Source organism: Bos grunniens, chromosome 12 (genome assembly GCF_055505025.1).
Source record: "Bos grunniens cultivar Pamir isolate PY7600 chromosome 12, Bosgru_T2T1.0, whole genome shotgun sequence".
NCBI classification, from domain to species: domain Eukaryota; kingdom Metazoa; phylum Chordata; class Mammalia; order Artiodactyla; family Bovidae; genus Bos; species Bos grunniens.
Window position 1 is genome coordinate 48,207,336 of NC_141176.1, and position 27,311 is coordinate 48,234,646.

The window sequence follows — 27,311 nt, forward strand, 5'->3', positions numbered from 1 at the left end:
ACAGTTGGAGAAAGCACAGAGCAGCCCCTTCAAGCAGTCAACATATACACTGGGGGATCCGATTAGTAACCAGGTGACTAAATGCGTAGAGACAGAAGATCTCTTTGCAAAATAAGGTAATAGAGAGGTATGGATGGGTAAAACAATCTAGATGAAGAAATGTCCACTGTAGGGTGGTGTTACGGCCAAAAGAGAAGAGGATGTCCTTCATTCATTTATTCAAAAGGTGAGCCTTGAAGGGTGACTGGTGATTAGGTAGGTAAGGAGGAAAAAGAGGAGAATTCTATACAGAGGGCTGGATGGCACAGGGCCCTGGCTCTCTATCATGGCCCTTGATGATCCAGATTTTCCATTTTTGTTCCCTTTGCTGAAGAGAATAATAGAAAACTCCCTAGAGGGTGAGCCAGCAAAGCTGAGTACAGAGACCATGATGGGATTGAAGCGCTACAAAAAGTTGGTGCATGGAGCTTGAGGGCACATGTGGGACGAGGGGAGGCCTAGGGCTCAGGCAGGGTCTAGCTGGCAGAGGGTCTTACCCACCATTTCAAGGAGGTGTAGACACTTCCTAAAGGTGAAGGTACATCTTTGAAGGGCTTAGCAGGACAGTAACATAAGCAAATTCATGCTTTAGAAAGATGTCTGATGGAGGGAAGAATGAATTGGAAGGAGGCCAGCCTTGAGGTGGGGAGGCCAACTAAGAATATTTTAAAGTGGTTTAGCAGAGAAGAGTTAAGTGGGCAGGACTAAAGGTTGAATAAGCAACAGTAGGTGATAGATTAAAATTAGAGGGTTAAGAACAGAGAGGGGTCAAGGATGGACATGATGTCTGGTTGGAGAACCAGGATGAAGCAAGCTCATCGAGCACTTGCAGACTTTACACTTGATTCCACTCTCTTCATCCATGGCTGTAGGGTTCTAAAAGGGATGGTGATTACCATAATTATAGAAAAGAGACTCCATTATTCCTTCTGAACAGAAACAAATGTAGAAGCAGGGATATGAAGTCAGCAGATCTGGATGATCTGGGCAAGTTAATTGCCTTTGAGTCTCAGTGTCCTCTTTGGTAAAATGGGGATAATACTACCTATAACTCTGTGAGCATAAATGGAAAAAAATGATTAATGTATTAATGTATATGAAAGCTTTTAGCCAGTACCTAATATAGAGCTGATCCTTAGGTCTCCAGTCATTCATTTAAGGACATGGTGTTTTAAAATATGTTGTTAGTGTTAACATATCACAAACCAAGATTTATTGAAAACCTACAATCTACAACGCATCAAGGAGGATAAACAAATGTAACACATTGCTTCTGTTCTCAAGAATTTTGTAGCTTGTTTAGGGAAACAAAATTTATATATGTGAAAAACATAAAACTGGTAAAGTATTTAAATCTTTTTGAAGATTCAGGCAACAAGAGGGAACATGAGGCCAGATATTGATAATAACAATTGTCAGTTGCTTAATTAGATGTACTTTTTTGAACTGTGGTGTTGGAGAAGACTCTTGAGAGTCCCTTGGACTGCAAGGAGATCCAACCAGTCCATTCTGAAGGAGATCAGCCCTGGGATTTCTTTGGAAGGAATGATGCTAAAGCTGAAACTCCAGTACTTTGGCCACCTCATGCAAAGAGTTGACTCATTGGAAAAGACTCTGATGCTGGGAGAGATTGGGGGCAGGAGAAGAAGGGGACAACAGAGGATGAGATGGCTGGATGGCATCACTGACTCGATGGACATGAATCTGAGTGAACTCCGGGAGTTGGTGATGGACAGGGAGGCCTGGCGTGCTGCGATTCATGGGGTCGCAAAGAGTTGGACACGACTGAGCGACTGAACTGAACTGAACTGAGAGGAAGAAGACGTCCCTTTAATCTGAGGTTCTTAAAGAAGGCTCTGAGGAAGATGTTGGATCGGAGCTGCATTTTAAAGTAAGATTGGGGGAATGAAGGCAGGGATAAATTAGGAAATTGGAATGAACAGATACACACTATTATATAAATAAAGTAGGTAACCACCAAGAATCTACTATATCGCAAAGAGAACTATAGTCAATATTTTGTAGTAACCTATAAGGGAAAAGAATCTGAAAAAGAACATGTGTGTGTGTGTGTGTGTGTGTGTGTATGTGTGTGTTATATCTGAATCACTTTGCTGTACACCTGAAACTAACACAACATTGTAAATCAACTGGCATCCATAAAAAACTAGAATCCAATAAAATAGATTGGATTTTGTAGTGTGGCTCGGGGGTTGGTAATTGTCTGCCCTGCCCACTGCCTGTTTTAGCATGGACCTATGACTAAGAAGGTGTTTAAATGGCTGGAAAAAATTGAAAAAGAATAGCATGTTGTGACACATTAAATTATATGAAATTTAAATTTTAATATTCATAAATGTTTTATTGGAGCACAGTCACACTTGCTCCTTTACACCCCGTCTGCACTGCTTTTGAGAAACAATGAAGTTGAATACTGTGTCCAAAACCCTATGGTTCACAAAATCTAGAATATTTACTATCTGGCCCTTTACAGAAAGTTTGCTGAGCCCTGGTGTGGAGGATGGAGGGAGACATTCTGAGTACGTGGGATGCCAAGAATGAAAATGATTGTGTTGAAAAGAAACAGAAAATGAGTTATAAGAGGAGTGGGAATGCACAGGAGCCTCACGGAAGCCAAAGGAGGGCAAGAGGGGCTGTCTTGAGAAGTGGGGAGTGTCAACACTGCCAAGGGTTACCAAGAGCAGACAGAAACGCAACTGAACAGAGGACATGGGCTTTGCAGTTTCACATCACTTGTTCGTTTGAATCCTATGAAAGGCAAGCAGTAGAAGGAGAGCTGGAGGTGAGGAGCAGAGGCAGAGCCTAAGAAATTGGGTGGATGCAGTAAGATTTAGTAGAGAAATACCTGTGTAGTTTACCATAGAATAGAGATCTCCACATATTTGTGGGTGGGGATGGGGGGGGGGGTGGAAGGGCTGGGGAAGGCAATTGCAGAAGGACCTTATGAAGAGGCTCTCTAGAGAAGGACTATTTGAAACACTGAGGTTGGGGAAACATCAAGCCAACATTTTTTTAGACTTCTTTTTTATGTTCTTAAATTCATTTTATTGACAGTAAAACAAAAACAAAACAATTCACTCATTTCTTCTACCCCTCTAACCCTACTTCTGACAATCTCCAGTCTGTCTTGTGTTATCTGTGAGCTAGTTCTTTAAACATTTTTATTAGTGTATAGTTGTTTTCAATGCTGTGTTAGTGTCTACTGTACAGCAAAGTGAATCAGCTATATGTATACATATATCCCCTCATTTTTTGATTTCCTTCCTATTCAGGTCATCATAGAGCATTGAGTAGAGTTCTCTGTGCTATATAGTAGGTTCTCATTAGTTATCTATTTTATACATAGTATCAACAGTTAGATAAACCTTGAAGCCATCTCATACAGATGAGTACCATTGAATCAGCTCCTTCAGAGTCCTTTCAGCTACATGTTCCTGAACTCTGAGTTGAGAGATGCACGAACTGGGTCAACAGACTAGGGTTTGCATCTGTCCCAACTTATGAGCTGTTGGCCTTGGGAAAGTTGCTTAAGCTCTTTGCCCCCTTTGCTTATCTGGGAACAGTGGATGCTAATACATTTCATCAGAGAATTATTGTGAAAAACAGTGAGATGATTCTGTTTGGAAAATATCAAAAGCATGAGTTCTGGTAATTAGCAAATTCTCAATAGCAAGTCAATATTAATGCCATCTCAGTTAAACAATAGCTAATCAGGAAAGTGTCACTACGTTAGGGGATATTTGCTTTTCTTCCCAGAGATGGAACAAATATTGTGTGCCACCACTCCCCATTCCTATGACTGTGATACTTTGCCAGTTGATTGCAGAACTCTATCACTGAAACCAGATGTGGCCTCAGAATTTTCTCAACCCAATGTCTAGAAATACTAGCAATTAGAGTTGGCACAAAACTTGAAACATTTTATATTCTGACCTAATGCCTATTTAGCTCTCTATAACATATGCATGGAATTCTTCCTGGAATTTTGCCATTGGGATCAATAGATCTGAACTCTTGGTTTGGAAGCAAAAATGTCAATCTTCCATGTACTCTTCTGCTGCTGCTGCTGCTGCTAAGTCGCTTCAGTCGTGTCCAACTCTGTGCGACCCCATAGACGGCAGCCCACCAGGCTCCCCATCCCTGGGATTCCCCAGGCAAGAACACTGGAGTGGGTTGCCATTTCCTTCTCCAATGCATGAAAGTGAAAAGTGAAAGTGAAGTCGCTCAGTCCAGTAATGTCCTTTATCTTACAAAATAAAGACCACGTTGTCATACTTGCCCTTGAGGTAAATTTTTACAAATGTATTGTCTTCTGAAAGTATCAATGACTTTGAAATTTCAGAATGGAATTATAATAAAAGTAGCCTAAAATGTTGCTTCTTTATTTCCTCCAAACCTCAGGGAACATTTAAATCTCATTGGTCAGGACTTAAATCTGAACTTTGGTTAAAGGTATATAAATTTTCCTCTTCGTTGAATATATGTAACATTTATTGAAATCAAATAAATGCTTCTGACTGAGGGGAGACATTTATATTCCCTAGAGCTCTTGATAAAAGATTTACTCACAAAGCAGACTGCAATTCCTGCCTTTTCAAATTTCTGTCTGTTATGAAAGAATTTTTCTTGTACTGTGTATGAGGAAAATACATGCTACATTGGAGTGCGCTGATAAGATCATGTTTCTATGGTACCATTTTTTTCTGAGTATTTTGGTATTTTAAGATGTTATCTTTTTCGTTTTCACAGCACGCTAGGAAGAGGGAAGGACATGTTGTTCTCACCTCACAGTGAAATTGAGGTAAGCAGTTACTCACTCTCTTGCGTAAGTCACTGATTGAGCTGGGGATGTGATAGCAAACAGCCTTCTTCTATTCACCCGTCCACCCTGACCCTGCAGCATTTCCGGTCAATCCATTAATCCTATTTTCTTGTTCTTCGTTAATGACTACAAAGTTGACTCTGCTTATCGGCACTGAGGGACAAGAGAACAGGACATAATCTCAAATGGTAGATGATATAAAAGTAATTTGGATTTGGCGATAAAATATGTTTTTGTACTTGCATTGGAACTCGGGCGTGTCTGGTGTTCTGGAAATTTACAGCATTCCAGTCCAAGTGGAGAAACTATGCAAGGGAGACCCAGGGCACCTTGTTTGTCGCTTGATTCTCAGCCCACCTCCTCTACCCACCTTGCCCTGCTGAGATCAGAGCCTCATCTCTTGACTGATTCACTGAACCAGCCTACGTAAATCTGTCTTGTCTAAGTTCCATTATAGATATTCGTCTCTTCTTTTTCATGGATATGGGAGAAACCAGTATCTTGGATTAGAAATTGTTATTAATTTCTTGAAGTTTTATTTTTAATACAAGGCACTAAAATGCACTATGGAAATTTTAAAGTCAGATTTCTTGACTCTGTAATTATAAGAAGAAAGAAACGGGAAGCAACACGGGTGCCAGGTAATGACACTGAATGACAGACCTCTATTAGAGGAAAGTGAAAGTATCTTCTTACTCGAAGTTTTGTCAGTGATGAGAATAAATCCATAATAAATTTATGCATCACATGTTTAATTAAAAAAAAAAACCCACAAACATCGCTTAGTATCTTCTACTCTATGCCAGCAATGATTAGTGACTGAATTGATGACAGGAATTTGCATAGAAGCAAACAAAAGAAGTTGAAAGTTAAAAGAGCTTGGAGGTAACATTTAAAAAAATGTTTAAATAATTTTGTTTATTTATCTTTGGCTGTGCTGAATCGTCATTGCTGTATGGGCTTTTCTGTAGTGGTGCAGAGCGGAGGCTACTCTGTAGTTGTGGTGTGGGGGCTTCTCATTGCGATGGCTTCTCTTGTGGCAAAGCATGGGCTCTAGGGCATGTGGGCTCAGTAGCTGGGGCTCCTGGGCCCTAGAGCATAGACTCAATTGTCATGGTGCATGGGTTTATTTGTTCTGCAGCATGCAGGATCTTCCTGGACCACGGTTGAACCCATGTCTCCTGCATTGGCAGGTGGATTATTTACCACTGCACCCTCAAGGAAGCCTTTGTAACATTTTGATTTTTGATTCATTATTTATTTATGTGTACATTTAATCAATTCATTTATTGATTAAATTTTAATGCATTCACTTATACTTAATATTAATAATCTTTAATTGGTTTGTTTATCCATAAAAAATCTAAGTACCTTCTTAAATATCTATTGAGTGTTAATTTTTCTCTCCATTTATTCTCTCATTAACTAGGAGCAGTTTAAAATAACATTGCTTAGCCATCAAAAAGAATGAAATAATGTCATTTGCAGAAACATGGATGGACCAGAAGATTATCATACTAAGCAAAATAAGTTAGAGAAAGACAAATATCATATGCTATCACTTATATGTGGAGCATAAAATAAAATACAAATCGACGTTCTATAAAACAAAAGCAGGCTCACAGATGTAGAGAACAGATTTGTGGTTGGCAAGGGGAAGAGGAGGTAGGGGGAGGAAGGAATAGAAGTTTGGGATTAGCAGAGGCAAACTAGGATGGATAAGCAAGGTCATATGGTAGGGAACAGGGACCTATATTCAATATCCTATAATAAGCCATAAGGAAAAATAAAAAAAAGACATTGTTCAAAATTATTTTTAATTTAGTTTTTACATTTAACATTGCAGATGTATGTAACTCAAAAGAGTCAAATTGTGTTACAAGATTTGTTTGAAAATCTTCATGCTTCTGTGTTCGTCCCCTCCTTCTCTACCCTTCCACACCCATCCTCCTCCAATATGTTTCATTTCCCTATCTTCACAGACAACTATCCTTAATTACACTAAATGATTTGAGGGGCATGGTATTTACTTCCTTGTTTCTAAATAACATGCTTATATTCCTCTCTCTCTCTCTCTTCTTTCTTCTCAGTTTTAGGAAACATGATTTGATTTTGACTATGGAAAATGAGAACTTAGTTTTTCACACACACTTTCCATCCCATTCTATATTCATCCATATTTCCCATCTTTCTCTCTTTATATAAGGTAATTACATAATACATAACATACTGTGCATAACAGAATACATTCCATGCAAGTATATGGAATAAACCAGATAGTATATTATTAGTACAGTTCCTTTACCATGTAAGTTTTGCTTTCCTTTGTCATCCTTTTGGGATTTTTTGTCTTTTCTTTTTTTGTAGACACTAGTTTTTATTGTTATTTGATGTTTCCTCATTTTGACAAAGCATTTCTTCTACTTACTTTCTGTACATTGATGCAAGGCAGACAAATAGTCTGACCCTTTGAATGTCTGCATACGCTTTTATCCTAACCCCAACTACGGTTAACGGTTTTCTTATGAATGGAGCTCCACATTGGGAATCATTTTTTTCCTTCATAATTTGAATATACTGCTTTATTACTTTCTCCAATGTTTTTGCTGGAAAGTCTAGTGTCATTCTCATCTTTGATCCTTGATATGAAACTTGTTTTGTCCTCTCTGGAAAATTGTAGGATAATCTTTTTTTCTGGCCCCCATTTTCTATAATTTCACCATGAGGTATGTGATTGTACATCTGTTTTTGCCCACTGGATTGGACAATTAAGGAAAACTCATGCCTTTTAGTTCTGGATATTTTTCTGTAATTATTTTATTGATGATTTCATTTCATCCATTTTCTCTGTTCTTTCATTATGAGATTTTATTATTTGGAAAACAAATGTGCTGAATGAATTCTCTAATTTGGACCTAATCTCCCAATTTTCCATTACTGTCTTTTGCTTTTTTTTCAGGGATATTTTCTCAACATGATCTTTCCATCTTCTATTGAGTTTTTTTTTTTCCTCTGATATACAAAAGTATTATATATTTAAAAAAATTTCCAAAGCCACTTTGTTATCTGAGTTTATGTTGCTGTTACTTTGGCTCTGAAGATGTTAGAGATACTCTTTGATCACGTTTCTTCTCATTGCATTGTCTCTGTTTCCTTTGCATTTTTTCTTTCCACACAGAGTCTATTACATTGAATGCCTATTAATTGTTTGGTGATCCTTGGTTGTCTATAGTTAAGAGTGGGCCCTAAAAGCTGTTTGGAATCTCTTGGCATGAGGTTTGTGTTGCCAACTGTCTGCTTCATCAGAAGTTTTATTGGTGAGTCCATAGTGTTAGCATCTTTAATTCTTTTACCTAAGCCTGGTAGGCTGCAGTCCATGGGGTCGCTAAGAGTCGGGCACGACTGAGTGACTTCACTTTCACTTTTCACTTTCATGCATTGGAGAAGGAAATGGCCACCCACTCCAGTGTTCTTGCCTGGAGAATCGCAGGGACAGAGGAGCCTAGTGGGCTGCCATCTATGGGGTCGCACAGAGTCGGACACGACTGAAGCGACTTAGCAGCAGCAGCAGCAGCAAGCCTGGCTACATTCACCCAGAGAAGTCACCACAAAGCTCTTTTCTGAGGAGTATAATTCTGGCTGTCAGTGCTTTAGGAGTTGGAGAAGGTTCAAGGTCTGAACATTCATTTTGTACTTTCTTATAATCCTTTTCTCTTCAGAATGGTCCCAATGCCTTTGACTTAGCTTGGTGTCCTCTGATCCATGGTGCGGTGGTTTAATTGCTAAGTTGTGTATGACTCTTTGAGAACCCATTGATTGTAGCCCTCCAGGCTCCTCTGTCCATGGGATTTTCCAGGCAAGAATACTGGGGTTTCCTTCTCCAGGGGATCTTGGTGACCCAGGGATCAAATCCAGGTCTCCTGAATTGCAGGCAGATTCTTTACCCACTGAGCTGAACTCTTAGTTGTGACTTGTGAAATCTAGTTTCCTGACCAGGGATTGAATCCAGGACCCCTGTATCGGGAGAACAGAGTTATACACTGAGCCACCAGGGAAGCCCTGCTTTGATCCACAGACCTTCTCTTTATCTTGTCCAGAGAGGAAGCCTTCAGTTTTCTCCTAGAGTAGGCTGGGATATGTAAATTTTAATTGTTTCTTCTTTTTAAAAAATCATTTAAAAATATTTATTTATTTGGCTGTGCTGGGTCTTAGTTGTGGCATGTGGGATCTTTAAGTTGTGGCTTGCTGCTAAGTTGCTAAGTCACTTCAGTCATGTCTGACTCTGTGCGACCCCATAGACGGCAGCCCACCAGGCTCCCCTGTCCCTGGGATTCTCCAGGCAAGAATACTGGAGTGGGTTGCCATTTCTTTCTCCAATGCATGAAAGTGAAAAGTGAAAATGAAGTTGCTCAGTCGTGTCCACCTCCTTTACAAACTTTTAATTGTGGCATTTGGGATCTAGTCTCCTGACCAGGGATCGAACCCAGGCCCCCTGGGCCACCAGGGAAGTCCCTTAATTGCTTCTTAATCACATTTCTAACCAGTCCTCTTAGTTTTTAGCTCTTCTTTCATCCCTGGCTCAAGATTACTCAATATTGCCAATTTCCAAGGTTTTGGGAGTTCGGTGGTACAATCTGATTAATTCTTGGCTTTCCTTATTCTTTGCTTTCTGAAATATGCTAAATCATTAACCACTAATCTTTCTGCTCTTCAGTTTCTAACATTCAATAGCTCTATTCGTATTTCCTATTTTCTTTGTCTTTTTGGGTTTATGACTTACCAAGTCCCTTTACTGTTATTTTGGACTTTGCAAGGTAGTGGAGGCTTATCTCTACCTCTGAATAGACACTTGAAATTATTAACAACTTTTATTAGTTAAACACCTAGTCCTTCTTTAGGCACTCTATAAAGAAAATTTTACATAGAGAATCTCAAAGGAATATACACTGACCCTAACAGTACAAGAAAGAAGTACCCTAACAGTAGAAAGAAGATGTAGCAGTGAAGTTATTAACTGAGGTTATTAATATTCAGGGTATCCTAGTCAAACTGATACCTGTGGGCTAAGCATAGTAGGTATTATCTAGTCAACATAGCACTGAACATTGCTTAAAAGAGCCTTATTTTATAAATATTTTTTCATATTTATATATTTTTAAAAAATCTTATTTATTTTGATTGGAGGCTAATTATTTTACAATATTGTATTGGTTTTGCCATACATTGACATGAATCTGCCATGGGTGTACATGTGTTCCCCATCTTGAACCCCGCTCCGACCTCCCTCCCCATATCATCCCTCTGGGTCATCCCGGTGCACCAGCCCCGAGCATCCTGTATCATGCGTCAAACGTGGACTGGCGATTCATTTCACATATGAAAATATACATGTTTCAATGCTATTCTCCCAAATCATCCCACACTCACCCTCTCCCACAGAGTCCAAAAGACTGTTCTATATATCTGTGCCTCTTTTGCTGTCTCGCAAACAGGGCATGGCACCCCACTCCAGTACTCTTGCTTGGAAAATCCCATGGACTGAGGAGCCTAGTGTGTGGCAGTCCATGGGGTTGCTAAGAGTCAGACATGACCGAGCGACTTCACATTTACTTTTCATTTTCATGCACTGGAGAAGGAAATGGCAACCCACTCCAGTGTTCTTGCCTGGAGAATCCCAGGGACGGGGAGCCCCATGGGCTGCTGTCTATGGGGTCTCACAGAGTGGGACACAACTGAAGCAACTTGGCAGCAGAAGCAGCAGCATACAGGGTTATCATTACTATCTTTCTAAATTCCATATATATGCGTTAGTATACTGTATTGGTGTTTTTCTTTCTGGCTTACTTCACTCTATATAATAGGCTCCAGTTTCATCCACCTCATTAGAACTGATTCAAATGTATTCTTTTTAATGGCTGAGTAATACTCCATTGTGTATATGTACCACAGCTTTCTTATCCATTCATCTGCTGATGGACATCTAGGTTGCTTCTATGTCCTGGCTATTATAAACAGTGCTGCGATGAACACTGGGGTACACGTGTCTCTTTCCATTCTGGTTTCCTCTGGGTGTATGCTCAGCAGTGGGATTGCTGGATCATATGGCAGTTATATTTCCAGTTTTTAAAGGAATCTCCACACTGTTCTCCATAGTGGCTGTACTAGTTTGCATTCCCATCAACAGTGTAAGAGGGTTCCCTTTTCTCCACACCCTCTCCAGCATTTATTGCTTATAGACTTTTGGACTACAGCCATTCTGACTGGCGTGAAATGGTACCTCATTGTGGTTTTGATTTGCATTTCTCTGATAATGAGTGATGTTGAGCATCTTTTCATGTGTTTATTTGCCATCTGTATGTCTTCTTTGGAGAAATGTTTATTTAGTTCTTTGGCCCATTTTTTGATTGGGTCGCTTATTTTTCTGGAATTGAGCTGCAGGAGTTGCTTGTATATTTTTGAGATTAGTTGTTTGTCAGTTGCTTCATTGGCTATTATTTTCTCCCATTCCGAAGGCTGTCTTTTCACCTTACTTCTAGTTTCCTTTGTTGTGCAGAAGCTTTTAATTTTAATTAGGTCCCATTTGTTTATTTTTGTTTTTATTTCCAATATTCTGCGAGGTGGGTCATAGAGGATCCTGCTGTGATGTATGTCGGAGAGTGTTTTGCCTATGTTCTCCTCTAGGAGCTTTATAGTTTCTGGTGTTACGTTTAGATCTTTAATCCATTTTGAGTTTATTTTTGTGTATGGTGTTAGAAAGTGTTCTAGCTTCATTTTTTTTAAAAAGTGGTTGACCAGTTTTCCCAGCACCACTTGTTAAAGAGATTGTCTTTTCTCCATTGTATATTTTTGCCTCCTTTGTCAAAGATAAGGTGTCCATAGGTGTGTGGGTTTATCTCTGGGCTTTCTGTTTTGTTCCATTGACCTATATTTCTGTCTTTGTGCCAGTACCATACTTGATTCCAGCTTGTGCTTCTTCCAGCCCAGTGTTTCTCATGATGTACTCTGCATATAAGTTAAATAAGCAGGGTGACAATATACAGCCTTGACAAACTCCTTTTCCTATTTGGAACCAGTCTGTTGTTTCATGTCCAGTTCTAACTGTTGTTTCCTGACCTGCATATAGGTTTCTCAAGAGGCTGTCAGGTGGTCTGGTATTCCCTTCTCTTTCAGAATTTTCCACAGTTTATTGTGATCCACACAGTCAAACGCTGGGCTGGAAGAAGCACGAGCTGGAATCAAGATTGCCAGGAGAAATATCAATCACCTCAGATATACAGATTACACCACCCTTACAGCAGAAAGTGAAGAGGAACTAAAAAGCCTCTTGATGAAAGTGAAAGTGGAATGAAAAAGTTGGCTTAAAGCTCAACATTTAGAAAACTAAGATCATGGCATCTTGTCCCATCACTTCATGGGAAATAGATGGGGAAACAGTGGAAACAGTGTCAGACTTTATTTTTCTGGGCTCCAAAATCACTGCAGATGGTGATTGCAGCCATGAAATTAAAAGATGCTTACTCTTTGGAAGGAAAGTTATGACCTACCTAGATAGCATATTGAAAAGCAGAGATATTACTTTGCCAACAAAGATCCATCTGGTCAAGGCTATGGTTTTTCCAGTGGTCATGTATGGATGTGAGAGTTGGACTGTGAAGAAGGCTGAGCACCAAAGAATTAATGCTTTTGAACTGTGGTGTTGGAAAAGACTCTTGAGAGTCCCTTGGACTGCAAGGAGATCCAACCAATACATTCTAAAGGAGATCAGTCCTAGGTGTTCTTTGGAAGGAATGATGCTAAAGCTGAAACTCCAGTACTTTGGCCACCTTATAGAAGAGTTGACTCATTGGAAAAGACTCTGATGCTGGGGGGGACTGCGGGCAGGAGGAGAAGGGGACGACAGAGGATGAGATGGCTGGATGGCATCACCGACTCAATGGATGTGAGTTTGAGTGAACTCCGGGAGTTGGTGATGGACAGGGAGGCCTGGCGTGCTGCAGTTCATGGAGTTACAAAGAGTCAACACGACTGAGCTACTGAACTGAACTGAACACAGTCAAAGGCTTTGGCATAGTCAATAAAGCAGAAATAGATGTTTTCCTGGAACTCTCTTGCTTTGTCAATGATCCAGAAGATGTTGGCAATTTGATTTCTGGTTCCTCTGCATTTTCTAAAACCAGCTTGAGCATCTGGAAGTTCACGGTTCATGTATTGCTGAAGCCTGGCTTGGAGAATTTTGAGCATTACTTTACTAGCATGTGAGATGAGTGCAATTGTGCGGTAGTTTGAGCATTCTTTGGCATTGCCTTTCTTTGGGATTGGAATGAAAACTGCCCTTTTCCAGTCCTGTGGCCACTGCTGAGTTGTCCAAATTTGCTGAGGAACTCCCCAGGTTGGTAAGTGCCCAATATGCTACTGGAGATCAGTGGAGAAATAACTCCAGACAGAATGAAGGGATGTGGCCAGGGCAAAAACAATACCCAGTTGTGGATGTGACTGGTGATAGAAGCAAGGTCCGATGCTGTAAAGAGCAATATTGCATAGAAACCTGGAATGTCAGGTCTGTGAATCAAGGCACATTGGAAGTGGTCAAACAGGAGATGGCAAGAGTGAACAATCGACATTCTAGGAATCAGTGAACTAACACGGACTGGAATGGGTGAATTTAACTCAGATGACCATTATATCTACTACTGTGGGCAGGAATCGCTTAGAAGAAATGGAGTAGCCATCATGGTCAACAAAAGAGTCTGAAATGCAGTACTTGGATGCAATCTCAAAAACGACAGAATGATCTCTGTTCATTTCCAAGGCAAACCATTCAATATCACAGTAATCCACGCCTGTGCCCCAACCAGTAACACTAAAGAAGCTGAAGTTGAATGGTTCTATGAAGACCTACAAGACCTTTTAGAACTAACACCCCAAAAAGATGTCCTTTTCATTATAGGGGACTGGAATGCAAAAGTAGGAAGTCAAGAAACACCTGGAGTAACAGGCAAATTTGGCCTTGGAGTACGGACTGAAGCAGGGCAAAGGTTAATAGAGTTTTGCCAAGGGAACGCACTGGTCATAGCAAACACCCTCTTCCAACAACACAAGAGAAGACTCTACACATGGACATCACCAGATGGTCAGCACCGAAATCAGACTGATTATATTCTTTGCAGTCAAAGATGAAGAAGCTCTATACAGTCAGCAAAAACAAGATCGGGAGCTGACTGTGGCTCAGATCATGAACTCCTTATTCCCAAATTCAGACTGAAATTGAAGAAAGTGGGGAAAACCACTAGACCGTTCAGGTGTGACTTAAATCAAATCCCTTATGATTATATAGTGGAAGTGAGAAATAGATTTAAAGGACTAGATCTGATAGAGTATCTGATGAACTATGGATGGGGGTTCATGAGATTGTACAGGAGACAGGGATCAAGACCATCCCCATGGAAAAGAAATGCAAAAAAGCAAAATGGCTGTTTGGGGAGGCCTTACAAATACCTGTGAAAAGAAGAGAAGCAAAAAGCAAAGGAGAAAAGGAAAGGTATAAGCATCTGAATGCAGAGTTCCAAAGAATAGCAAGGAGAGATAAGAAAGCCTTCCTCAGCAATCAATGCAAAGAAATAGAGGAAAACAATAGAATGGGAAAGACTAGAGATCTCTTCAAGAAAATTAGAGATACCAAGGGAACATTTCATGCACAGATGGGCTCAAAAAAGGACAGAAATGGTATAGACCTAAAAGAAGCAGTAGATATTAAGAAGAGGTGGCAAGAATACACAGAACTGTACAAAAAAGATCTTCACGACCCAGATAATCACGATGGTGTGATCATTGACCTAGAGCCAGACATACTGGAATGTGAAGTCAAGTGGGCCTTAGAAAGCATTACTAGGAACAAAGCTAGTGGAGGTGATGGAATTCCAATTGAGCTATTTCAAATCCTGAAGGATGATGCTGTGAAAGTGCTACACTCAATATTCATTGATGAGCTCTAATAATTTTCTGGTGGAGTCTTTAGCATTTTCTATGTAGAGGATCATGTCATCTGCAAACAGTGAGAGTTTTACTTCTTTTTTTCCAATCTGGATTCCTTTTATTTCTTTTTCTGCTCTGATCGCTGTGGCCAAAACTTCCAAAACTATGTTGAATAGCACTGGTGAGAGTGGGCTCCCTTGTCTTGTTCCTGACTTTAGGGGAAATGCTTTCAATGGTTACCATTGAGGATAATGTTTGCTGTGGGTTTGTCATATATAGCTTTTATTATGTTGAGGTATGTTCCTTCTATTCCTGCTTTCTGGAGGGTTTTTTACCATAAATGGATGTTGAATTTTGTCAAAGGCTTTCTCTGCATCTACTGAGATAATCATATGGCTTTTATTTTTCAATTTGTTAAACCACCCTTATGGCAGAAAATGAAGAGGAACTAAAAAGCCTCTTGATGAAAGTGAAAGTGGAGAGTGAAAAAGTTGGCTTAAAGCTCAACATTCAGAAAACGAAGATCATGGCATCTGGTCCCATCACTTCATGGGAAATAGATGGGGAAACAGTGGAAACAGTGTCAGACTTTATTTTTCTGGGCTCCAAAATCACTGCAGGTGATGACTGCAGCCATGAAATTAAAAGATGCTTACTCCTTGGAAGAAAAGTTATGACCAACCTAGATAGAATACTGAAAAGCAGAGACATTACTTTGCCAACAAAGGTCCATCTGGTCAAGGCTATGGTTTTTCCAGTGGTCATGTATGGATGTGAGAGTTGGACTGTGAAGAAAGCTGAGCGCCGAAGAATTAATGCTTTTGAACTGTGGTGTTGGAGAAGACTCTTGAGAGTCCCTTGGACTGCAAGGAGATCCAACCAGTCCATTCTGAAGGAGATCAGCCCTGGGATTTCTTTGGAAGGAATGATGCGAAAGCTGAAACTCCAGTACTTTGGCCACCTCATGTGAAGAGTTGACTCATTGAAAAAGACTCTGATGCTGGGAGGGATTGGGGCAGGAGGAGAAGGGGACGACAGAGGATGAGATGGCTGGATGGCATCACTGACTCAATGGACGTGAGTCTGAGTGAACTCCGGGAGTTGGTGATGGACATGGAGGCCTGGTGTGCTGTGATTCATGGGGTCGCAAAGAGTCAGACATGACTGAGCGACTGAACTAACCTAAATGTGGTGTATTACATTGATTGATTTGTGGATATTGAAGAATCCTTGCATCCCTGGGATAAAGCCCATTTGGTCATGATGTATGATTTTTTTAATGTGTTGTTGGGTTCTGATTGCTAGAATTTTGTTAAGGATTTTTGCATCTATGTTCATCAGTGATACTGGCCTGTAGTTTTCTTTTTTTGTGGCATCTTTTCAGGTTTTGGTATCAGGGTGATGGTGGCTTCATGGAATGACTTTGGAAGTTTACCTTCCTCTGCAATTTTCTGGAAGAGTTTAAGTAGGATAGGTTAGCTCTTCTCTAAATTTTTGGTAGAATTCATCTGTGAAGCTGTCTGGATCTGGGCTTTTGTTTGCTGGAAGGTTTCTGATTACACTTCAATTTCTGTGCTTGTGATGGGTCTGTTAAGATTTTCTATTTCTTCTTGGTTTAGTTTTGGAAAGTTGTACTTTTCTAAGAATTTGTCCATTTCTTCCATGTTGTCCATTTTATTGGCATATAATTGCTAATAGTAGTCTCTTATGATCCTCTGCATTTCTGTTGTCTGTTGTGATCTCTCCATTTTAATTTCTAATTTTATTGATTTGATTTTTCTCCCTTTGTTTCTTGATGAGTCTGGCTTAGGTTTGTCAATTTTATTTATTCTCTCAAAGAACCAGCTTTTGGCCTTGTTGATCTTTGCTATGGTCTTTTTTGTTTCTATTGCATTTATTTCTGCCCTAATTTTTAAGATTTCTTTCCTTCTACTAACGCTGGGGTTCTTCATTTCTTCCTTTTCTAGTTGCTTTAGGTGTAGAGTTAGGTTATTTATTTGACTTTTTTCTTGTTTCCTGAGGTGTGCCTGTATGCTGTGAACCTTCCCCTTGGCACTGCTGTTACAGTGACCATATTTATGTATTTTACAAGCCTGTACTCCATCCTATACTTTTCAGAATCAGGTGATCTATCAATATTGGTCTACATTTCCATAGGCAAAAACTGGCTTGCATGGAGAAGATGAGATGTGCCTTTCATATTTCAACAAGTCCCCTCCACTCCTCTCTCCCACCCAGCCTGCTTCTTATTTATTTCACCTGCCTGGCTCTTATAGGCAATCCAGCCTTAGAGAATCGGAACACTGGACTTCATCTTCCTTGAGGCAAGCAGTCAAAGGAACAGGACAGCACTGAAAACCAGCTGCTAAGGCAGCCCCAGAACAGATCCCAGCCTTGTTAGCCTCCACTTAATCTCTTCTAGTGGAGTTGTCCAGTGGACCCTATCAGGAGGCATTTTGGTGAACACGGACTCACAGCAAGGGAGTAGTTCATATAAACCAAAAGAACAAGGCACTCCTTGAAAGCAGTTCAAATGTGTTTATCTTCCAAGAGGACTCCATATTTATGTTGTCTTGCCAAGGACCGGCCAAAGTATAGCTCTCAGTCTGAACTCCCTGCTGATGAATACGGTATTTCTTTAGTTATATTAATATTTCAGCTTATGTTCAAGTCTGGTTCCTGAGAGTAGTTTTATTCTGGTAGATCATGACACTAATGATTACCAATAATAACAACTGCAACAACAAATCTTTACTGAATATTTATTCATGCCATCACAGGCACATGCATTGTATCAAGGAATTCCCACAAAATATGCAAAATAAGTGTTACTTCTAATGTAAACTTATGGAAAATGAGGGTTAAGTGATTTATTCAAGGTCACATGATAAAGAGTGAACTAGTCAGAATGTGAATCCAGTCTGTCTGATTTTAAAGCCCATGATTATTTCTAGGATTCTGAATTGGTATATCCTTGTTTTCATCTTGAGTTGCCAAGACTCTTGGCCACACTGGTAGAAGCCCCCTTCAGTTAAACAACAGAAGGAAAAGTACTGAAAAATATAACCAAATTGAAAGAGCAAGGGTTTTGCTGACCTTAAGCAGTAAGACTGCAGACCTAGATGGCTCACTATTTATCTGCTTTGTCTCTGCTTCCCTCTGAGGGAGTGAGTGAGAGAAAGTTGCTCAGTCGTGTCCAACTCTTTGCGACCCCATAGAATAGTCCATGGAATTCTCCAGGCCAGAATACTGGAGTGGGTAGCTGTTCCCTTTTCCAGGGGATCTTCCCAACCCAGGGATCAAACTCAGGTCTCCGGCATTGCAGGCATACCTCTGGAGAAAGCTCCATTTCCTTGCATGGGAGCCTGGCTTGTTCCGTGATGGAGGGGCTTGGAGAGACATTGACTTGACTGTAGGCAATCTTTGATTCAGTGATCTCAGAAACAAGTGATTCTTCATTTGGCATTCCCAGCAAAGAAATCCTGGAAAGACTCTCAGCAGTTCTGTATGGCTCATGTGTCCATCCCTGGACCAATTGCTATGTCCAGGAAGATGCAAACTGAGCTCCGCAAAACCCTTTAGTAAAGTTGACAGAGTCTATTAATGTAAGGAGAAGGAAGAAAGAGAGACGAATAGACAAGAGCTACTGTGCCTCTATTTGTGTTGATTCTTAAATACAGAATTCTGTTTTACAAAAGATTTATTACTTTTATCAATAAAAAAGTAAAGAAAATTATAAGACAAAAAAATACCTGATATTCACAGGATAATCTTAATGTTCTTGTTCAAAATTCTTGGAGAACACTGCTGTCTTCATTTTAGAGCCTGTAAAGAGGCTAGGTCACAAGTTAGCAACTTCAGTTACATAACTTGCACCTGAATAAGAAGTAATCTTGATTTAGATATTTCTAAGTAAATCAAGTCTCACACAAGGTAAAGGATGTGTGGACTTAGTGGATTGATAAATGAAGAGGGAACTACTGTGGAGGAACGATTACCAGGGAAATCCTGTCTTTTTGCTGGGTGGCAGGAAGACTCCCAGAAGTTTTAAGACTGATAGTGTTGTTGAAAATTTGAGACAGAAAGAGTCTGTGAGTTAGAACCAAACTTCAGGGAAGTCTGAGCTACTTGAAAGTGAATTTAAAAAAAGAAGAAATGGATGTGATCTCAATTGGCAAGTTTAAGTCCTTCTCACTCTGTTCTACTACTCTGAGGACCCATGAAGAAAATGTAAGAAAATAAAGAAAATTTCATGTAAAAATGGGGACAATAAAGGACAAAAATGGCATGGACCTAACAGAAGCAGAAGATATTAAGAAGAGGTGTCAAGAATACAGAAAAGAACTATACAAAATAGGTCTTAATGACTTGAATAACCATGATGGTGTGATCACTCACGTATAGCCAGACATCCTGGAATGTGAAGTCAAGTGGGCCTTAGGAAGCATTACTACAAACAAAGCTAGTGGAGGTGATGGCATTCTAACTGAGTTATTTCAAGTCTTTAAAAATGATGCTGTTAAAGTACATCACTCAATATGCCAACAAATTTGGAAAACTCATCAGTGGCCACAGGACTAGAAAAGGTCAGATTTCATTCCAATCCCAAAGAAAGGTAATGCCAAAGAATGTTCAAACTACAGCACAGTTGCACCCATTTCATATGCTAGCAAGGTTATGCTCAAAATCCTTTAAGCTAGGCTGCAGCAGTACATGAACAGAGAACTTCCAAATGTACAAGCTGGATTTAGAAAAGGCTGAGGAATCAGAGATTGTTTCCAACATCTGTTGGATCATAGAAAAAGCAGAAGAATTCCAGAAAAATATCTGCTTCTTCTTCATTGTCTATGTTAAAGCATTTGACTGTGTGAATCACAATAAACTGTGGAAAATTCTGAAAGAGTTGGGAATATCAGACCAGCTTATATGCCTCCTGAGAAACCTGTATGCAGGTCAAGAAGCAACAGTTAGAACCAGACATGGAACAACGGACTGGTTCCAAATTAGAATATAAGTATGTGAAGGCTGTATATTGTCACCCTGCTTATTTAACTTATATGCAGAGTACATCATGCAAAATGCCTGGCTGGATGAAGCTCAAGCTAGAATCAAGATTGCTGGGAAAAATATCAATGACCTCAGAAATGCAGATGACATCACCCTTACGGCAGAAAGTGAAGAAGAACTAAAAAGCCTCCTGATGAAAGTGAAAGAGGAGAGTGAAAAAGCTGGCTTAAAACTCAACCTCCAAAAAATGAAGATCAAGGCACCTGGTCCCAATCACATCATGACAAATAGATGGGGAAAAAATGGAAACAGTGACAAACTTTATTTTCATGGGCTTCAAAATCACTGTGGAGAGTGACTACAGCCATGAAATGAAAAGATGCTTGTTCCTTGGAAGAAAAGCTATAATAAATGTAAATAGTGTATTAGAAAACAGACATCACTTTACTGACAAAGGTCTGTCTAATCAAAATTATGGTTTTTCCAGTAGTCATGTATGAATGTGAGAGTTGGGCCGTAAAGAAGCCTGAGCATGGAAGAACTGATGCTTTTGAACAGTGGTGCTGGAGAAGACTCTGGGAGAGTCCCTTGGACTGCAAGGAGATCAAATCTGTCAATCTCAAAGGAAATCAACCCTGAATATTCATTGGAAGGACAGATGCTGAAGCTGAAGCTCCAATACTTTTGTCACCTGATGTGAAGAGCCAACTCATTGGAAAAGACCCTGATGCTGGAAAAGATTGAGGGCAGGAGGAGAAGGGGGTGACAGAGGATGAGAGGGTTGGATGGCATCACCAATTCAATAGACATGAGTTTGAGCAAACTTCAGGAAATTGTGAAGGACAGGGAAGCCTTGTGTGCTGCAGTCCATGGGGTCACAAAGTTGGACATGATTAAGTGACTGAACAACAACATTTTGTTTGTATGTGCGAGTGGGTAAAATTGCAATATTCTACCATCAGATCAGATTTACTTTTAAAAAGATCATTCAGACTTTGGTTTTAAGAATGTATGGGGGAGCAGTAGGATGAATGGCAGGAAGATATGTTAGGAGCCATGTGATGACCCAGATAAGAGCTGATGGCCTGAACCAGGGAAAAGTAGAAAGTAGGAGAGAAATGGGTAGATGTGAGAAATCGTAGAGGAATATTAGGACTTGGTGAATAATTGGAGAGGGGAGTGAGAAAACAGAAGAGTGAAGAACTGGCACGGTTCTCCATCTAGAGAATCTGGTTTGGGCATCTGGATGGATGAAGATACCATTTACTGAGGGAATAAAAGCAGAAGGAAGATCAGTTTTGGGTGGGCAGAGATTCTGAGCTTAGTTTTGAACATGTTGAGATTGAAAGTATTTATAATTATATTCATATACATACCTAAGAAGTGTCTCAAATTAGTCAAGAAATCCTGTGGATGATTGCTTTTTTTTCCATATCTGTTCTTTCTTTTTTGTCTTTTTCTTCTACCACCATAATTGGGATTCCAATCACCTCATATCTAGAAAGTTGAATAGTCTTCTATCTTCTGTTTCTCCTAGTACTTGTGTAGGGCTGCAGTATTAATCTACTCAAAAGCTGGTTTTGCTGTATCATCCTCTATCTCACAGCATCTCAGTGCTTTCCTATTGCCAACAGAATGCTTTCAAAATTGCTTAGTTTGACTCCAAACTACTCCAACCTTATCCTACTCTTCCTTTACTGAGAATTTGCCTCAGTTCACCAAACTAGAACTTCAAATACAATATACTCCTTTCTCTCTTTGCAGCTATGCTCACATCATAGCCTTTTGCATGGCCTGAGCTTGCTTCTTCTCTCTATCCATCTGACCCTTTAAACTCAGCTCTTAAAGCTCACATCTTCCTTGGAGACCATCAGTTAACTCCATTACAGTTCCATTTGAGTCCCTCATTCTCCAAAACTCTGCCAGTGGCTGCCCATGCCCCTTACTCCCATTGGCACTTATTCCCATCTTGCATTGTTTTGCAATTTCATTGTGTTCATTTAATCTCCCGATACAAGATTGAGAGCAGAGATCAGATTTCATACTACTTTGATATTCTCCAGAGCACCTAGCATACTTCTATGTACAAAATAAGCACTCAGTAAGCATCTATCAACTTAAAAAACTAAAGTCCATTTTCCCCCTTCCTGCTAGTCTTATCTCTGCCTGAGTAAATGAGGTTGATACGTGAAAGCAGCTGAGATTAAGCATGTAAAGTGCAAGAGTAAACAGGAGACAAAGGAGATTTTAATGAAACTTCATGATGTTAAAAAAATCATTAACTATTAAATCTACTTTTAAAGCTTTAAACATATTTAGATTCCCTGTCTCATCCTCATAGCGATTTGGTGTATATTTCAAGTAGTGAAAGGCACAGAGGTGCTAAAAATTAGAACAATAATTTTTTTAATTGACAACAAAAATAAACTTGTTTTAATCAAAAAGTTTTTTGATTTTTCATATTATTTCATAGCAAAAGTCATAAAATCTTAGTGCATATCACTTTTTTTGCCTCTAAATTGGCTTTGAAAAAAATCTTATTTCTTTGAAAAAAAATCAATGAAAAATAAAATATTTAGAGCAAGTTTGTTGGTGTAGATAATAATGATTTAGTTCTGAATCTAAGTCTTCAATACATATCTAAGTTTGGATACCAAAGTAAGCACCAATAAAAAATAAAAAAGGAAAAAGCACTCATACTATGGTTCAGTGCAAACATTTTCCATGAAATAAGCACTACTATTCTTATTACAGAATTAGAGAAGTCAACTTAATGCATATTTAAGTCAACAGAAACTGTTCTAGGTAAATGAATTTAATCTTTATGGTCACTGACACACAATATAATCTCGTTTCTCTCAGGATTTTCGTCTTTAAGTAACTAAGTGACTCATAAGCTCAGAAAATATTTTCTGGTACAGGTAAGTCAGAGCTTAGCATGAAATATTCTGAATATTTCTTCTCCTCTTCAGATGAGTATTTCAAAAATAACAGCTCCTTCCTGGAAGGTGTAATTGGCTTTTGGTTAGGAATGTCTAAAAATGATTGTCCTTTTGTGGAATGCATTTTAGGACAAACTAGAATATACTTTTTCCTTTCTCCATCCATCAAAATCCTACCAATACCTTAGGGTGTAGCTCAAATGTTGCCTCTTTTACACAACTTTGCTTTATCTGAAGGCAGAATTAATCACCTTTTGCACCTTTTTTTTGGGAGAGGGGTAACATTTCTTAAAATATTCATTTCAATTTACAAAGAAGTTCCATAGTTGGTGTATATATTTGGTTTCACCCCATGGAAATTATGAATTATTCAGTTTTATATCTCCCTTTATACCTTAACATAGTACTTTACATGTGGTAAGAGATAAGTGAATATATTTTATTTTTAAATATTAAAGCAGTTTAATCAAAATAATACATAATTATGGTTAAAAAATACTATAGAAGGATTTATAAGGAGAAAACAATTGTTCCCTTTCCTCACCTGTCACTACCACAAATCTTGATTATCAGTGTGGTGGTGGTTTAGTCACTAAGTCTGTCTGATTCTTGTGACCCCATGAACTATAACCCTCCAGGCTCCTCTGTCCATGGGACTCTCCAGGTAAGAATACTGGAGTGAGTTGCCATTTCCTTCTCCAGGGGATATTGGTGACCCAGGGATTGAATCCAGGTGTCCTCCATTGCAGGCGTATTCTTTACTGTCTGAGCCACCAGGGAAGCCCTGATTATCAAGGGAACTACATTTAATTTTTAATCTTTTTTTGATTTAAGTTCTTCTCATGGTTACCGTCATTTCACTAAATAATATACTTAGTTCTCTATTTTTTTTTTTTTTAGATTTTCTATTGATTTTCTGTTATGGAAATAACTATTATGAAAGAAGAGGACTTTTTTAAACTTTTTAAAACATTTTAATCTATCTTTCTCTCATGTTTAAGTTGCTTTTCTTGCTCAAAGATGGTATCCAGTCACCAAAATAAAGGGAATATTCTTAGATACCTTCTAGGGGCCTCTGTCTTCTCACTGTAATCGGCATGGTTGCTCCTCACAATGCTGGTTCACAGCTGCCATTTGGTGACTTCTTTCTTTTTGTTCTATCTTGGTTGAATTTTCTGGTTTCCAAATCTCATATTTTTTTTCTTATTGGTTTTCCATCCACATTTTGTAGAAGTGCATCCTTAGCAAACTTTAATGAGGGACGTTTAGGAGGGAAATTTTCTTAGTTCTCCTTGAGTTTTATTTGATTTAGAGCTTGATTGTATAAAGGATTCTGTATTGAAAATCGTTTTTCCTCCAAGCATTGAAATACCGTCTTCTGGTGTTCACTGCTGCCAATGAGACATCCAATACCAGATGGAGTGTCACTCATTTGTAGATGAGAATCTCTAAGATTTGAGAATCTTCTCTTTATTATTGGGTTTTGGAAATTTCCCAGTGAAGTGAGGACGTGTTTTGACTCTTCAGCTCTGGGATAGTCTCGATTATTTGCTTGATGATTTTATATCTAGTTGGACATGACTGAGCGACTGAACTGAACTGAACTATGTCTTTGCTGCTGCTGCTGCTAAGTCGCGTCAGTCATGTCTGACTCTGTGGGACCCCAGAGACGTCAGCCTACCAGGCTCTCCTGTCCCTGGGATTCTCCAGGCAAGAACACTGGAGTGTGTTGCCATTTCCTTCTCCAATGCATGAAAGTGAAAAGTGAAAGTGAAGTCATTCATTCGTGTCCGACTCTACACAACCCCATGGACTGCGGCCTACCAGGCTCCTCCGTCCATGGGATTTTCCAGGCAAGAGTACTGGAGTGGGGTGCCATTGCCTTCTCCAAATTCACATAACGTACTATTCATCCATTAAAATGTACAATTCAATGGCTTTTGGTACATTCACAGGATTGAGCAACTATCATAATTCTGGACTTTGAAAATTTAGAATATTTACATCACCACAAAAAGAAACTTTATACTCCCTGACAGTCACTCTCCTCTTCCCTGTTCCCCAGCTCCTGGAATACACTTGTTGTTGTTCCGTCTCTCAGTCATGTCTGACTCTTTGTGAGTCCATGAACTGCAGCACACCAGACTCCCTGTCCATTACTATCTCCCTAAGTTTGCTCAGACTCATGTCCATTGAGTCAGTGATGCCATCCAACCATCTCTTCCTCTGTTGCCCCCTTCTCCTCCTGCCCTCAGTCTTTGCCAGCATCAGGATCTTTTTTCAATGAGTTGGCTCTTCACATCAGGTGGCCAAAGTATTGGGGAGCTTCAGCTTCAGCATCAGTCATTGGAAGGACTGATGTTGGCACACACTAGTCTGCTTTTTCTCTATGGATTTGCCTACTCTGGATATTTCATATAAATGGAATCATACGATATGAGGCCTTTTGTATCTGGCTTCTTTCACCTAGCATGTTTTCAAGGCTCAACTATGTTTTAGCCTGTGTCAGTATTTAATTTCTGTTTATGCTATATCGCTTCAGTCATGTCCGACTCTTTGTGACCCCATGGACTATAACCTGCCAGGCTCCTCTGTCCATGGAATTCTCCAGGCAAGAACACTGGAGTGGATTGCCATTTCCTCCTCCAATTTCTGTTTATGGTTGCATAATATTCTATTACATGGACATAAAACATTTTGTTTATCAGATGATGGAAATTGGTCTTTTCCCACTATTTTTTTAATGAAAATAGTAACACTGTGAACTTTCAAGTGCAAATTTTAGTGTGACCCTGCTTTCACTTTTCTCGGATATATATTTATATATATATATTTATGGATATATATTTATGAGTGGGATTACAGGGTCATGTGTTCAGCAATTATACTTTAATTGCTTAGATCTTATCATATTTTCTTAGTTATCATTTTCCATGGTATCCTGCTCTTTATGATTTTAATATATTTTGAACCTCTCTGAGAAAAACCAGTTGGTTTCATTAGTTACCATTGTGTGCTCCAGAACTTATCTCCTATTCACTGATATTTTCCCCATTCTTAGCCCTCCCAATCACTTTGTTATTTTGGGCTAAAATCTGTACTTGTGTTTAGCAACATTTTACTGGAGTGTTATCAATCCAGCAGGTTGAATTCAAATCCAGTAAATTATATTTATTGGAGTATTAATTTGTTAAATGATTATCCAACTGCCCCACTAAATGCCTATATAGTGGAGGCAAGTAGATTCTTTACATATTGTCTTCTTACCTTCGTGTGATAGTCATGCTGTACCTTACAAAAATCTGAACTATGGAAAACCGACCTTACAGAGAAACAACCATTACAGCAATACATTTGACCCTAATGTGCAAGAGATTATGAACATGCTTTGACTTTCTCTTACACTGAAAAGAGAAGAATGAAAACCTTATTGATACTTTTTAAATTTTCATAGAGTTTGCTTTTGATTCACATTATGACCAAAGACAAATCAAAAAAATCCCCTCCCCACCATCTGTTAAGTAGAATTTATGATCTTTCCAGAGTTTTATCCCTGGAGAAGGAAATGGCAACCCACTCCAGTATTCTTGCCTAAAAAATCCCATGGATAGAGGAGCCTGGTGGGCTACAGTCCATAGGGTCACAAAAGGCAGAAACAACTAGCAAATGAGCACAGAGTGTTATGGCATGAACTTGCTGACTACTGAGAAGTATTATATAAAACAAATTTCCTATGTTCAAACAAATCTAAAATAGTATCAGGTAGACATCATCTTCATGTACAGTAGGATGCCAGTCTGCTTCCCTTTCCTTTCGTGGAAGGACATGTAATTCTGGGAAACAATGATCATTGATATGGGTTGCCATGAAGGGAATGAACAGTGTTACTCTTAGATATTCCCATTAATTCTTTTACAAAGCGTTTCATGGCTGCTGCCACCAGTCAGGAGCACTGATGTTGTGTGCTCAGTAACTCCCTAACTCTGCAGCTCTTCCATTTCTGGGGAGAGGTTTCCTTATGAGTAGGTAGAGCCAGGTTACTTAATGACTATGTGACCAATACTTGTTTGATACTCTATTTGGTGGGATGTGAGTACTATTTTGTAATGAATGGGTAAATGGATCTGATGAATGCAGGTGACTTCCTTTCCAAAACTGAGCTCACTTTCTGCTGGGGAACTACAGGTTTCTGTGTATGGTCTTGAGAAAGTTTTCATTATTCATCAAGATTTTCCCATTGACAAAGAGGGATACCTATAATAGCTTGATCAAATAGCCACTGTAGCATGATCAAACAAGAAACCTCAGAAATGAATGCTCCGTATGGCCCCATTTGTCAATACCTTTATATACATGGGTGAGACAAACACACCACACACACACACACACACACACACAATTACTAGTGTGAGGCTTCATTCCTTTGCCAGTGTTAGCATCTTTCATTGCATTCCAGAGCCTGTATGATTTAAATTGATAATGAGTTACAGGCTTAAAATTATATGCTC

At 39.3% G+C, this 27,311-nt stretch overlaps 1 long non-coding RNA gene across 1 annotated transcript in view; it reads left to right on the forward strand.

The window, feature by feature from the left end:
* The first annotated feature begins 4,802 nt into the window (after positions 1-4,802).
* The window catches only part of LOC147361741 (uncharacterized), an 89,444-nt gene continuing 66,935 nt past the window's right edge, over positions 4,803-27,311 (forward strand). Inside the window, exon 1 of the long non-coding RNA XR_015137619.1 lies at positions 4,803-4,861. This is a non-coding gene — a long non-coding RNA (uncharacterized LOC147361741). The remainder of the gene's footprint in view (positions 4,862-27,311) is intronic.